Raw genomic sequence first — 14,574 nt, forward strand, 5'->3', positions numbered from 1 at the left:
CAGAGAGTAAGGGATGTATATGGGGAAGAGGGCTGCATATGGCGGGAAGAGGGTACAGAGTGAGGGATGCATAAGGTGTAGAAGGGGACTGCAGCAAGCAACATGGGGGATAGTTGTTCTAGCTCTTTGGCTGGGAGGACACCATGCACATGACCCCTGGCTTTGCATGCAAGACAGACCCGGGGACACGGCGTAAAGGCGATCCACTCCGGGTGGCTGTTGGCTGGGTAGGAGACAGGCTGCATCTACAAGCCAGTGGTTGCCGGAGTTGGGCAACAGAGAGAACTGCTGGGAGCGGGGAAAGTCCGGCAATGTGAGCTTCTGGGCAACAGCTCGGGAATGAGGCAGTCAGTGTGGGGTTTGTATGTGTGTGATAGTAGGTGGCCCGCGGCTTGTGCAGAGACGAAGATAAGGCTGTCTCCGTCTCTGAAAAAAAAAGTGTAGGCCCATCCGGGGGGGGGTGTGTGTTCTGGGTGCGCTACTGGTGGGGGGGGGGCTGCCTACTTTGTTAGTCCCGGGACCCACAATTCCTGATGGCAGCCCTGAACAGTGACATGGAGGAGCATCAGCTTCACATGTAGGAAGTTTCTGCTTCATTTCAGCTGTCGGTGCTGCCTAGGAGGGGGGCAACATGGGGGCATAAACAATGTTGGAGAAGTGACAATGTCACTCCTTCAGTGTTTTAGGTGCCCCTTAACTGCTGGTGCTATAGGCAATCGCCAATTGCCTAGGGTCAGCTAATGGTAATGCAGGCCCTGCCGTCTGATGTTCTAAAGACATGAAACAGCACATTATGAGTATAGGAAGGAAAAGCATTGTGTACATTTAGTTGGGAGATAACAAGCCAATTTATTACATTGATTGCAAAATGTAAAACCCATTTAAATGTATTTTAATTTTATTGTGCAACCAATCAAATCTTTGCTTTTATCAGTCTAATGCTGGTTAAACTACTGGAAATTAATGGCTAATTGGGCGTTATCAATAACGATGCATTCATGCTATGCACACCATATTTTTAAATAAGACGTTAAGTGTTGTGTCCAAAAACAGGTTATAAAGAGATGAAACAACCATAAGTCACAAGAAATGGGCTTTGTTACCATGGGATTTTAAAGGTCATCGATTCAGCATGTATTGTGCTCGTTGCTATTAGAGCTACAATCCCTCAGAGTGCTCTGTGTTCTATATGTATGTTTGTAAGCGTGTGGGTCATTAGAATGCATTCACACTCAAACATGTATAACTCACGCATGCTTACATTACTCACGCTCACAAAATACAGCACATAAACACACATAAAGGCAAAAAAAAACAGATTAGATAGGAAAGATAGATAATAGACAGATAGAGAATCAATACAAAGCATACCATTAGATTGTAAAGATAAATCCATAGATTGTGAAGATATATAGATTGTAAAGATAGACAGGTAAAATTGCATTTGGAGAAAGAAATGCATAATTCCTGGGCTGTAACAGCAGATACTTCACTATCTATGACTTAGCAATGTAACTTTAAATCCATGACCTAACGGGGTTATTTGATACCCTTTGCTGCCGGTCTCTTCAGGATTAATGTCAGTTATGTCCTCCATTTACTGTACAATTACAATTTTATAGTATATCAACCATCTGTGTTCCTTTACTAGCGATTAGAACCTACCAACCCAAGCACCCAGAACACTTTCCTAGCCCATCTCGTTTTCCATCCCTGCATTTCTCTCACAGATCCTTCACTGCACTTGTAAGATACAAAGCATACAGTCTCAAAGGGAATCTATCACTGAGGAAACATTAAAGATTAATCGTCCCTGACATCACCGTATGTTGCGCTGGGAGGTTTTCAACTTCCTTGAAATGCTTCTGTGCACACAAATAAATATGTTTCGTTAATGCATTACTTGGAATTATTTTGTATACATTGTTAAAGCTCTGTTTTATATTTGCAACAGGCACATGAAGAAATGGTGATCTTTAACGGAGTAAAATATTTGCACTCTTGTAAATAGTCCTTCATATGTAATTCCTGAATTAGGATGCATTGTAAACTGCCTGTAAAGCATTTGAGCTCTTGGGAGAAATAGAAAACAGCGACTACTGCTCCATAGCCCTCAATGCTGATAAAACCGATGCGATCCTATGCACAGAGGGCCTGATTCAGACCCGCTCGCAAGCGCTGAGCGCTCGCAAGCAGGTCGATGGTGCCCTAGTGCGCATGCGCGAGACCCAGGGAGCGACGGGGAAGCCGTCGCTCCAGGTCTCGCAACAAAGGGGGCGTGCTGTCGATGTTGATTGACAGCACGCCCCCTTTGGTGGGCATGCCGGGGGGCGTGGCTGCCAGACGGAGGCGTTCCCATGGGAATGCCTACCGTCTGGGTCCGGCCCCACTGACATCACTAGTGATGTCAGTGGGAGTGATTTTGGCTCTGCTAGAGCCAAAATCACTCCAGGGCTTGCGGTCACTGAGACCCTACCGCAGGGTCTCGTCGCAAGCCCGATGGTCGCGATGGTCTTGACCATCGCGACCATCATCATGGACGCTCGCATAAGCTGTGGGTGGTAACCCACAGCTATGCGAGCGTCCAAGAGGCCGCTCCAAGTTTAGGTAGGAGGGCCCTGATTCTGGTCAGAGCGTCCGGCTCTGAATCAGGCCCAGAGTACGGATTGTCTTATCAAAGTAGTATAATACAAATTGTTTCATCAATAAAGAAAGACAGTTGTGCTCACTAAAAGGATTTAAGACACAGATTCATCAGTATGAAAACAGACCATCTACAGATGTGTCCTCATATATCTAGCCTCAGTATGCCACGCAGCATAACTTGCCTGGCGTAAGTGAGACGCCAGATCCTGTGCAACTCTGCTATAGCTGCGCGTCTTTTCTTCCCGAAAGTGCGTCTAACAGCAGACTGTGCTGATAAATTTTATATGTGACAGATTCAGAGTCTCAGTCGCATATCAAATTAATCAGCAGTCTCTTTTTGCATCCTAGATGCATCATATTGTGACACAGACACATTTTCGGCAAAACAATGACGCAAAAAAGACGCCCGCGCTAGCAATGTCTCACAGGACCTGGCACCGAGAGGGACTTTTTAGCGTGACTGCAGCAAAGATGTGTTAGGACACATCTGTAGTTCAGTTCACACGTTGTTAATCCTTGCTCTTTATAATGCCGATTTGTAATAAGGCGACCTGTCCTACATCTGGGAGTGTAAATCTTTACAATTTTGCTACAAATGCAAGGAAAAAATTAACTAGAAAATCCTATAGCTCCTTCAAAATAACTATGTAGATGGTAAAGATTTATACAGGAGTGAGGGTACGTGATAAATTGCATCATCGTAGCCCCGCCTCCCCCCGCATTACAATACCCATTATTTCGGCACGCTCGTCACTGTACCGACCTGGCTGCTCCCTCCTGAAGGGGGCAGTCAGAAAGTCAGCAAGTATGATTACATTTTATATGCGATACAGAAAAACAAAAATGATATAAAAATAAACTACACATGTTATAACGACATAGGTAAACACGTACAACTACAAATAAACCAGAACTTGGCGAGCTGCTATATGCCTGACCCAAGATCAGAGACCAAAACAGACTATGCCCAAGAAGGGGTCCTCGCAAACGTAGATTCAGCGTTCCTGCCCAGGTAAACATTTTTCTTGTGTAATGGTAGCATTGACCAAGGAAAGCCAGGAGCAGTAAACCGGTCCAGTAGAGGCCATCCAAGCACGTATTGTTGAGTGTATTTGTTAGGTTCTCTTCTAATACCCTCAAAGAACATACAAAAGGACTAAGAAAAGTTTGAGGGACCCCTGTAGAGGAAATCACCCGGATTACCCTGTCCCATAAGGTATTAATCAGGTATTAATCAGGCTACACTCCCACAGCAAAAGCCAGATACCCACAATAGCATTGCATTTGGGACACTGAAAATTAGACCGACCTCCAAATCTACAGTGTGAGCGGGAGTCAGGTATAAACTATGCAATATAAATAATGTAATTTGTTGTAAACGAATCGCGGTAGTAGACACAGACTCCCCAAAGCCGTTTGCCACGTCTCATCTTATAAGACGCCCACATCTGCCTCCCATTTAGCTTTAAGGCCCGGCAAGTCCTCACAATGATGGACCCGCATAAGATAGGAGTACATGTGTGATACTAGATGGAAGGGATCAACTGTATGTTTTTTAAGAAGAGAAAATTGAACACTGAGGGGGGTGGGGGGTCTGGAAACGAGGCTGACAAAGGGGATGCAGTCAGGAAACCAACGGTCTAAATGCCCACCGCCGGCTTCCCGACTATCTAATCCCGGCAGGGGTCTAATGATAGGCGTCAAACCCCGACGCCTATCATTAGCCCTACGCCGGGAGCCCGACGCCCGGCATACCGATCGAGGGTAAGCCGGGCGGCGGGCGCGGACAGGGGGAGGGTTAGGTTTCAGGGCTCCTGGGGGGGTAAAGGTTAGGCACCCCCCTGGGAGACTTAGGTTTAGGCTGCGGGGAATGGGGGGTTAGGTTTAGGCACTTACAGGGGAGGTTAGGGTTAGGCACCCCTAAGGGAGGTTTAGGGAGAGGGGGGGGGGGGGAGGGAGAGGGTTAGATTTACTTAGAATACTTACCGATCAGGATTTTCACTCCTGTCGGTGTTGCAGCGTCGGGATTTGAACCGTCGGGCATAGGTCTGGCTGTCATTCATACCGATCCCTGCCAAAGCACATCGGAGCTGCAGATATCCATAAAAATTAGTGAAGGGTATACCAAATTCTAGCTACAGCTGACTGACCGATTTAATCACACCTGTAGCATATCATTGCCCAATAGAGACTACACCCCACATACCCCAGCCCTCCCTGGCCTGCAACACTGAAAGCTCAGAAAGCTCCAGAAAATGCCACAAAGGATTAGCTGGATTTAAACATTGTATCCAAAAAAAAGTTTTGTAACCGAGTCCCAAATCTGTGCCGCCTGAACTAACAGGGGGATCTATGCACTAGGGACCCGATTCAGCAAGGAACGCAAGTGTGCACACAGCAGCAGAATAAGTAGACGGCCAGCACTACATAATACCACCCACTTCCCTTTACTTGCGTCCTCTATACCTGGCAAGACAGCTTAAACATCGTGAACCATCGGACCCATACTCACAATAGTGGTTGATCTGACCCTCCCGCGGACTTTGCTACATCTCCTGCACGCAGGGAGAGCTCAGGCTGCGTAGGGTCTAGCAATGCCTAATTTATGCACGCCCATGCAACGGCGTTGAAACGCATTGACAAGCCTTTGTTCGCACGACCACACCCCCGTCACCACCCACAAACAGTACTTCCTGTCATTCACTGGGTGGTGGGTCTGCGTGCTATCTGCGATCGCATTCCCCTTCACAGCACCTAGTTTGCGCACTGCGTTTTATATGCATGCGCGGATTGCAAACATCGGTTGGCTCCGTGCAAATGCAGCATTGCGTTCCTTGCTGAATCAGGCCGTAGATGTCTTAACACGAAGTAATGTCTGAAGATAGGCATGGTCCGAGGTAACAGCTACAAAAGATTATGTAATGCATGAGGACCAGAATCTCTAAGTCAATACCATAGCTGAGCCAACTGGGTAGCATAATAATAAAACTGGAAATGAGGGAGCGTGAGATCACCCAATATAAAAGACAGGGCCGGTTCTAGATATTGTGGAGCTCAGGGCGAAAGTTCCCAGTTGCGTGCGCCCCCTCCCTCCCCCAAATAAAGAAAACTTTTATTAGATGGCGTTCCTCTACACGCGCCGAAAGCGCACGTGCTTCCGGAGGGGGCGTGTCCTTGCGGTACACCCCCAACTCATCACACTGTGGGGCGTGCCCCGCACTTATGGAGGTGCTGGGCTTCCCCCAAGCTCTCCCCTCATGGCCAATAATTGCCATACACAGTAAAGCGCCTTACACAGTATGCCCTATATAACACATTCTGCCACACGCAGTAATGCCCTTTATAACACATTATGCGACATACAGTAATGGCCTTTATAACACATTCTGCCATACGCAATAATACCCTGTATAACACATTATGCCACATGCAGTAATGCCCTCTATAATACATTACGCCACACGCAGTAATGCCCTGTAAAATACATTGTGCCACACAGTAATTCCCTTTATAATACATTACCCCCAATTCAAATTAGGTCACACAGTAGTCCGTCCCTTATTCATGTTATGACACACAGTGGTGCCCCTTTTACACAATGCCCAAATTAGTGCCCCTTATACACAAGGCCCACAGTAGTAGTGCCCCTAATACAATGCCCACAGTAGTAGTGCCCCTTATACAATGCTCACAGCAGTGGTGCCCCTTACACAAAGGCCCGGGTAGTGGTGCCCCCCATGCAGTGATCACATTAGTAGTGCACGCAGTGGTAATGCCCACAGTAGTAATGCACCCATTGGAAATATCCCCTATAGTAGCGCCCCCAGTAGTAGTGCCCCAATTGGTAGTGACCCTAGTGGTAATGACCCCCAGTAGTAATGCCCCCAGTAGTAATTCCCCCTATAGTAGTGATGCCCCCAGTAGTAGTGCCCCCATTTGTAATGCCCCCAATAGTAGTGTCCCCAGTGGTAATGCTCAATATAGTAGTGCTCCCAGTAGTAATGCCCCCAATAGTAATCCCCCCTATAGTCGTGCCCCCAGTAGTAATGCACCCTATAGTAAGGCCTAAAATTAGTCATGCCCCCTATAGTAGTGCCCACAGTAGTAGTGCCCCCATTGGTAATGCCCCCAATAGTTTTGTCCCCAGTGGTAATGCCCCCTATAATAGTGCCCACATTAGTAATGTCCCCTATAGTCATGCCCCCAGTAGTAAGGCCCCAATTAGTAATGCCCCCTATAGTCGTGTTCCCTCTAGTAGTTCCCCCAGTGCAAGTGCTTCTAAAAAAAAAAATACAAATAAAATACAAACACAATACTTACCTTAAGCACCGCTCCTGCATCTGCTGCCGTCCGGTCCGACCGCTCCACGGATCTATGGGAGAGATCTTCCCATAGTGCTCTTTGCGCGAGCCGGAGCTCAGGAGTGAGCTCCGACTCCTCGGATCTATGGGAGAGACGTCATGACGTCCCTCCCATAGTGCTCTATGCGGGAGCCAGAAGTCGGGGCTCGGGGGTGCCCGCTGGTAACAAATCTCAGCGGGCGCCCAGCAAATGGAGCATCCCTGCGGTGGCTAGCGGGGGCTACGGGGACCGGCGCAGTTTTTATTCCTTCTTGGGACCCAGTGGCGCACTCTATGGGCCGGCGCTCCGGGTGACGGCATTGTTAGCCCGCCCCTAGAACCGTCACTGATACAAGACCTAGTAAGCACACTAATCTAAATGCGAGCATGACGATACACCCAGACCAGAGAGGAAACAAGGCAGTTTAATCTGATTTTAATTTTTAGGGAGAGAAAAACTGGAGAATTGTTAAAGACATATAACCATTGATGTTTTTGTTCTGATGGTGGCGGTCCGATGTATTCCACCATCGAATGGATAAATTAGATGTGTTCCGAAGGTGGTTTTTTTGTTTTTGTTTTTTTTAACTCCTGATAGCTATGCCTTCCCTGGCTTCTTCCTGGCTACTGTGTCTACATTAGGGCATCTTCATAGGTTCGTTGGAGGCTCTCACTCTCTGTCTGCCTCAGACATGACCCTGCTCAGTCCCTGACTTCCTCCCTTTTTTCTAGGCTGCTGCTAAGCAACAGGGCACAGTAGTATCTCTGATTGGCTCTCACTGTCTCAGAGATCCAATCAAAGTGCAGCCCTCAGACCTGCAGCAGTAGCAGTCAGACACTCACAAAACACAACAGTTTTTTCTGTAACTTGCTTTATTTGAAGCCTCCGTTTCAGATGCTCTCTTGATTTTTCAGCAACGTGGACAGCACCTATACAGCAGCTTGGTGCATGATTTTTTTCTGTCACTTGCTTCACTAAAGTCATCACTGCTCGGCTCCCTTTGTCACAGTTGAATGGTTCATACACCTAAACCTTCCTCGACCAATGCTGTAAAGAATAGTAAAAACCCCATCAAAATCCACCGGTTCCAGAGATTAACCTGAACGAACACTCAAACCCCCAAACAGGGGACTTTGGGCCTAATTCAAACCCACTCGCGAGCGCTGTGCGCTCGCAAGCGGGTCGATGTTGCCCAAGTCCGCATGCGCACGACGGAGGCGGCTCCGTCGTGCGCATGCGCGAGACCCGAATAACGACGGCCAAGCCGTCGTTATGGGTCTCGCACCAAATTGGGCGTGCTGTCGATAGTGATTGACAGCACGCCCCCTTTGGTGGGCGTGCCGGGGCCGTGGCTGCCCAGACGGAGGCGTTCCCATGGGAACGCCTACCGTCTGGGGCCGGCCCCACTGACATCACTAGTGATGTCAGTGGGAGTGCTTATGGCTCTGATAGAGCCAAAAGCACTCCAGGGCTTGCGGCAGCGAGACCCTACCGCAGGGTCTCGTCGCAAGCCCGATGGTCGCGATGGTCTTGACCATCGCGACCATCATTTTGGCCGCTTGCTATAGCTGTGGGTGGTTACCCACAGCTATGCGAGCGGCCAGTAGGCCGCTCCAAAAACTAGGAGGGACGGCCCTGATTCAGAGCGAGCGCTCTGTCAGAGCGTCCGGCTCTGAATCAGGGCCTTTATATGGCCCTGCACCGCACGGAGGAGCAGGTGTTGTGTGCCGTGCTTTAACTTAAAGACTGCACATTACATCTCCTCCTCCATGCGGTGCAGGGGCCGTGCAGACTATTGCTATAAAACACAGCCCTGACCGTCCGCCTCGCCTTTCAAATTGTTTTTTGGGGGGCGAGACACCCCATTGTCTTCCCCCCCCCCTTCGTTCCGAAGCCCATGATACAGAGGGAGAGAAATTAAGAAAAACAAGTAACTTACATATAGTACCACATTATCTATCTTGGAGCCCAGATTAAGGCCCTCATTCAGAGCCGTACGCTCTGAGCAGAGCGCACGCTCTGAATGAGGGCCACCCTCCATGAAAATGGAGCGTCCTCCTGGACGCTCGTATAGCTGTGGGTCACCACCCACAGCCTATACGAGCGTGCATTTTGATGGCCGCGATGGTCGTGACCATCGCGACCATCGAAACTGCGAGCCGGAGCCTGCGGTTGAGGTTTTCAACCGCAAGCTCCGGAGTGATTTTGGCTCTATCAGAGCCAAAATCACTCCCACTGACATCACTAGTGATGTCAGTGAGCCGGCTTCTGCCGGGAGGCGTTCCCATGGGAACGCCCCCGTCATGGAGGCACGCCCCCGGCACGCCCACCAAAGGGGGCGTGCTGTCAATCAACATCGACAGCACGCCCCCTTTGATCAGACACAACGAGCGAAGGACTTTCCTTCGCTCGTCGCGTCTGGCGCATACGCACGACGGAGCTCCCTCCGTCGTGCGCATGCTCAGTGAAGAACATCGACCCACTTGCGAGCGGACAGCCGCTCGCGAGTGGGTCTGAATCAGGCCCTAAGACCCTAGATACATTTCATTTATGTACTCAAGAATCAACAAGTACAATCATAGTATGAGTGCATTTTTCAACATAACAACAAGAAAAGAAAAAAAGGAGGACCAAATACACAAGGACAGGGGGTGTAATGGTGGTCGGAGTAAAATGGGTGTATGAGGGTGGTACGGAGTATAAGGGGCAGCCTTGCATCATACCCCATGACAAAGGAAAGGAGGATGAAGTAAAACTGCTAACTGATACCCTAGTGACCGGTCCCAATGTAAAAGTTGAATCCCGAAATATTGCATAGTCTCTCACAGGAAGGACCATTCCACTAATTCATAAGCCTTAGTGTACCTAATGAAACAATTACAGATGATGATTCCGTCCCGTAAAAAATCTGCAAATGGGTAAACAGTGTAAGGTTAATGGAAGTAGACTTGCCCAGCATGAATTACGTCTGGTCTGGGTGGTTCAGAAGTGTAATCACCAGGTTGAGTCTGGTAGTCAGATACTTAGTGAAAATGTTATCATCAAAAGGGTGAAAGAATATAGGGCGACAGGAGTCAGGAAGATTCTGCCAAAGTTGTCCTGGAGCCATTTTCTAGGAAATCTTCAAGACTGGAGCCTTCTGCAGCAGGCCCCACAAAGCACACATTGTTCTGTCTGAGATGCCATCCATGTCCTTTAATTTCCGTTGCACAGCAGCCATTTTCAAATCCAGGATGCCCACATGCACCTTTAGTGGAAACACAGAATCTTCCAAAGTAGAGATGTGCTTATCAGCCTCTGAACGCATTGTAAAACTTGATATAGAATAGATAAGACATACTGCACCTCTACAATCTAATCTGCTAGGCCTTTTTCACTGGCATTCACAGCATCTAACACCTGCAGTAGGGCGAGTGGAACGAATTCGGGGGCCTAACCCCCTAATTGCACACTCTGGTTTGCTGATGATGAGTGAATGCCTAGCTGTGGGTATGTCCCACAAAACATTTGCAATCAGGAGCTGGCTAAATTCCAGCCCTAAAACAAGACATTTTCAACATCATGGTTTTCATTTCAAGCCCTGTAAGCAGGGCCGGATTATGGGCGGGGCGATAGGGGCGTTCGTCCAGGGGCCCCCACACATAGAGGGCCCCAACACAAATTCAGTGTAGTGCGGACCGCAGTAGTGCGGTCTACACTACACAAAAAACAAAGAACACACTGTCGCCGGGTGCCGGTGTGTTTGTTGTTACTACAAACACACCGCTGCTGACACCCAGCGGCAGTGTGTTTGTTTTGGCAGCCAATGAGAGTCACACAGACTCTCATTGGCTGCTGCACCCACGGAGGGAGCCGGGCTGGAGCTCACTCATGAGCTCCGCTTTCCGGCTCCCGCAATGGGTGATGGGAGAGATGTCATGACGTCTCTCCTCATGACATCTCTCCCATAGACTGCCTGCCGGAGGAGGGGATAGCAGCGGTCACGGCAGGATTCAGGTAAGTGGTTTTTTTTTTTTATGCATTTGTAAGGGGGCACTGGCACTGCATGGGGGGGGGACACTACCTAGGGCACTGCATAGGGGGGCCTCTACAGGGGGCACTGGCACTGCATGGGGGGGCCACCACTTGGGGCACTGCATAGGGGGGCTCTGGCACTGCATAGGGGGGGCCACTTCTGGGGGCACTGGCACTGCATAAGGGAGCCACTACTGGGGGCACTGGCACTGCATAAGGGAGCCACTACTGGGGGCACTGGCACTGCATAGGGGAGCATTACTGGGGGCACTGGCACTGCATAGGGGGGCCACTGGCACTGCATAGGGGAGCACTATATAAGGAGGCCTTCATAGGGGGGGCACTACCTAAGGGAAACTACTACAGGGAGCACTGCATCGAGGAGCATTACTGGGGGGACTATATAAGGGGCACTGCATAGGGGGGTCCTACTACTTTGGGCACTATATAAGGGGCACTGCATAGGGGGGACTACTACTGTGGGCACTATATAAGGGGCACTGCATAGGAGACCACTACTGGGGGCACTGCATAAGGGGAACTACTACAGGGGGCCTGCATTGGGGGGACCATTACAGGGGGCACTGCTACTGGGGAGATTGCATAAGGGGCACTACTACAGTGGGCATTGCAAGAGGGACATTACTACTGGGGGCATTAAGGTGCATACAAAGAAATAAATGTTCCTAGGGTGACAAAAAATGGTGGTATATAGGGGCCCCAACAAGTTTGTTGCCCAGGTGCCCCCACAGACCTTAATCCGGCCCTGCCTGTAAGTACTGTATATTTGTATAATTCATATACTGATTTTAAGAATAACCTACTTTTCCCATAATTTTTTATTCCTAGTGTTTATTAATAGCTTTTCTATGCAGACATTTCAACAAATGATCCCACGTGGAACATGGCAAGTAGGCCTCAGAGTAGACAAAACCCTACACAGGTCTAGATGGAACAAGTTATCCTGCTCTAGCTATGGTCCGTGATCTTCAACATATACAGTCAGATGAGCAAACAAGATAAGGACGTGGCAAAAACTAATCTAAACTAAAAAAGTTTTTAAACCACTGGGAGCATGACATCCTAGACATTTGTTACTACTCAGCACGATGTACCCATTTCATCTATGAAGGAATTCAAGCTCAGTTGTCAACCTTTTAAACTCTCAGTAAGACAAGCATATTCCCAGCGCCAGGCCTCTGATTCATCGCTCCCCTACGCTGTGTCGGATATTCTCTCTCACTCTTTATTGATCAGAGACATCTAAATGATTACTTACTATACTGCATACATTTTCTGACTTGACCTCTAAAATATACCTCACACCCATAAAATCTAATGGGAGAGGAAAAACAAATTCATCACATAACAAGGAAGAATATTTAAGTGCAATGAAAATAAAGAAATAGCCTTCCCATGATCTACAAGTTGGATCATCACTTTGTGAGTGTAGGAATAGACATACTGTCTAATGTCAGTTGCAACTAGAAAGAAAATAGATTTTTGGACAAACAATAGGAACCAGATCTTTGGCAGGATCACAGCCTCCCTCATTAGCTTCATGCACAGGTGGTAGAAGGCAGAAACACGCTTCAGGGTGCTATAGCCAAGATTAGAAGCAATAGGCCCAGATGCTTAATTATCAGTCTGCCCTGAGACTATTGGACACAGAAGCTGGTACTGGAACATTTCTTAGGACTATTTAAAAACCAACATAATGGGAAGTATGATCTTACCTAAAGTGTACCTAAGTATTAAAAGTATAATAAAATTGCTGTATTAATGGATATGTGCATGAGGAAATAAAGCATCAAGAATGAGTGTAGTTCAGTAGTCACGTGTGTGTGGTCACCTTTGAGGGCTCATACGATCTGTGGAGATTCAGAGATAAGCTTGGGCCATACGGACGCACCCAGGGCCACATTTTGCACATAGGCAACCTTGACAGCCTTAAGACCCCCATACACGGTGCAATTTTGTTACACAATTTGCCCGTTTTTGATCGATTGGAACGACCAATCGCGTAAAAAGTGCAGTCTGTGGGCATGATAACGATGCCGATACTCGCCTCCGCTGTCATTTCAGATCAACTGAACCTGCAGGAAAATATCGACCTATCTTCCACGATTTTAATGAAATCGTTTACACGGAACGATGTCATGCACGATACAGATGCATGTAGCACAGACCAGAGAGATTCGTGCTACATGAACCTGTGTCATTGACACAGAAATATGGATGGGATCAGTGCGACCCGTCTGTGCTGCGTGCCGTCAATAGCATTATGCCTCCAATAACATCCCAGAAAAAGCAGATATTAATTAAATTGCAATGTATGAACGGTCACACATTAACAAAATTAATTAATATACTGTACATTGCTGTACAATTTCTATTGCAGGATATTAAAGTTTAATCTGGCATTGAATGTGTTAAGCCGCATATACACTACACGATATCGCTCCATGAGCGATATCATGTAGTGTGTCCACTGCATTGGTGTGCTCAATGTCCCTAACGACACTGAGCACACACACTGAACGATATAATTCACGATATCCTTCAGAGCCGGCACCTTCCCTCATTCCCGAACCTGCACAACCAGACAATATCATCAGGTTGAACAGCAGGTTCGGGTGATGAGTGACGTCGTCAACGACCAGTGGGAGCGCGCATTGCTGGTCGTTGACGGCATATCCACTGGCCGATATAATGAACGATTCCGATATCGTTCATTTTATCGGCTAGTGGATACGCTGCATTAAAGCCATGCCTACAAGCGCCGAAGTAAGATTTTTTTTTTTTAAATCTCAGAGACCAATAACACTCAAATTATATATATATATATATATATATATATATATATATATAGTCGCTGTATCTATATACGAAGTGCTACAATGCAGTGGCCGAGAGATTTTTCCACGGCACATTCCATTGTGCTTGATATATAGACTCAGTCGCACACAGATATACATATGCCACATATATTAGTCAGCACAGTCTCCTGTGCGTCCTAGTCACATTACATTGCGACTAAGACACATTTTCGTCAAACGATGCAAAATAGATGCACAGGACCTGGCGGCTCACTTGTGCCTGGCATCTAGCGCCACGTGACATATTGAGGCTAGATGTATGAGGATACATCGGTACCAAATGTGGTCCAAGGAAGTACAAACGGTGAACCAGGGACATGTTCATGGGTGCCCAAGGCTCATTGATTCGTGTGGGGAATGAAGGCTAGTCCGCCTGGTCTGATCCCATAGACCTATTGTAGCACAAATTGCTGAAAAAGTTAATGCTGTCTAGGATAGAAAGAGATCAGAACGCAGAGTGCATCGCAGTAGCTTGTGGAGATGCGTAGCCGCAAACTGGTCACAGTTACCATGCTAATCCCTGTCCACTGCCAAAAGCGCCTACAGTGGGCACGTGAGCATCAGAGCTGGACCATGGAGCAATGTTTTGAACAATGCATCTCTAATACAATACACACACATACATTTTATTTTTGGGGTGAGGTAAAAGTCTGACATACTTGAGTGTATTATTAAAAAGGTGACTTGAAACACG

General features: G+C 47.8%; 1 protein-coding gene across 5 annotated transcripts in view; it reads right to left on the minus strand.

The window, feature by feature from the left end:
* Nucleotides 1-14,574, minus strand: part of SLC39A11 (solute carrier family 39 member 11) — a 536,505-nt gene that overhangs the window by 296,646 nt on the left and 225,285 nt on the right. The gene's annotated exons all lie outside the window — the stretch shown is intronic.

The sequence above is a fragment of the Taudactylus pleione genome, unplaced genomic scaffold (genome assembly GCF_031769625.1).
Source record: "Taudactylus pleione unplaced genomic scaffold, aTauple2 ptg000016l, whole genome shotgun sequence".
Taxonomy (NCBI): domain Eukaryota; kingdom Metazoa; phylum Chordata; class Amphibia; order Anura; family Myobatrachidae; genus Taudactylus; species Taudactylus pleione.